This window comes from Nyctereutes procyonoides, unplaced genomic scaffold (genome assembly GCF_905146905.1).
Source record: "Nyctereutes procyonoides isolate TBG_1078 unplaced genomic scaffold, NYPRO_anot_genome, whole genome shotgun sequence".
NCBI lineage: Eukaryota > Metazoa > Chordata > Mammalia > Carnivora > Canidae > Nyctereutes > Nyctereutes procyonoides.
In genome coordinates, this window is record NW_026575125.1 from 57,155,001 (window position 1) to 57,156,496 (window position 1,496).

Sequence of the window (1,496 nt, forward strand, 5' to 3'; positions counted from 1 at the left end):
AATACATAGTTAAAACTATTAGTTTATATGATCTTATATCTTTCAAAAACACCTAAGGGCAGGTATATATTCATACAGTTTTGTTAATTTTAATCATCATATATCCCATTTCTAGCTCCCTTCATTTGTTCTTGTGTATTCTGGATATCATCTGGTTTCATTTCCAAGAATTACTTTCATTACTACAAGACTTTTCTTCCACTCCCAACAGAAGAATACATATTGCTACACAGGACTGCTTTCTAAGTCAACTTCAATGAAGTTTAAAAAATTTCTTGCTCTCCTTGCGTTTGGTGGCAGAATGTCTCATAGGAAATTCTCTGCTCCCAGGCATGGGTCCCTGGGCTTCTTGCCCTAGAAACACAGTAGCTGGCACCATGGGAAGGTGAAGAGCTTCCCCAAGGATGAATCTTCCAAACCTATCCACCTCACAGCCTTCCTGGGCTACAAGGCTGGCATGACTCACATTGTGTGAGAGGTCAACAGGCCAGGATCCAAAGTGAACAAGAAGGAAATTGTGGAGGACGTGACCATTGTGGAAACACCATCCATGGTCGTTATGGGCATCATGGGCTATGAAGAAACCCCTTGAGGCCTCTGTACTTTGAAGACCATCCTTGCTAAGCACATCCATGATGAGTGCAAAAAGCACTTCTATAACAACTGGCATAAGTTTAAGAAGGCCTTCAACCAAATAGGTAGGATGCAAGTGGTAGGATGATGATGGCAAGCAGCAGCTAGAGAACGACTTCAACAGCATGAAGAAGTACTACCAAATCATCCACATCATCACCCACTCCCAGATGCCCCTGCTTCCTCTATTCCAAAAGAAAGCCCACCCCATGGAGATCCAGGTGAATAGAGGCACAGTGGTTGAAAAGCTGGACTGGGCCCTTGAGAACATGGAACAGCATGTGCCTGTGAACAAGTGTTTGGGCAAGATGAGTAGATGTCATTAGTGTTACCAAGGGCAAAGTTTACAAAGGTCACCAGCCACTGGCACATCAAGATACCCTGCAAGACCTACCAGAGACTGTGCATGGTGGGCTGTATTGGGGCATGGCATCCTGCTCAAGTGGCTCCATGGCATGGGCTGGACAGAAAAGCTACCATCACTGCACGGAGATCAACAAGAATATCTACAAGATTGGTCAGGGCTACCTCGTCAAGGATGGCAAACTAATCAAGAACAATGCTTCCACTGATTATGATGTCTGACAAGAGCATCAACCCTCTGAGTTGGCTTTGTCAACTATGGTGAAATGACCAATGACTTTGTCATGCTGGATGGCTGTTTAGTGAGAAACAAGAAACAGGTGTTTACTCTCCACAAGTCATTGTTGGTGCAGATCAAGTGGCAGGACATGGAGATAATTGACCTTAAGTTCATTGACACCACCTCCAGGTTTGGCCATGACTGATTCCAAATTGTGGAGGATAAGAAAGCATTCATGGGATCACTTATGAAAGACCAAACTGCAAATGAAGGAGCTTAA

At 44.1% G+C, this 1,496-nt stretch overlaps 1 pseudogene; it reads left to right on the top strand.

Moving 5' to 3' along the window:
* Positions 1 to 301: 301 nt before the first annotated feature.
* On the top strand, positions 302 to 1,496 carry LOC129518681 (60S ribosomal protein L3-like; annotated as a pseudogene).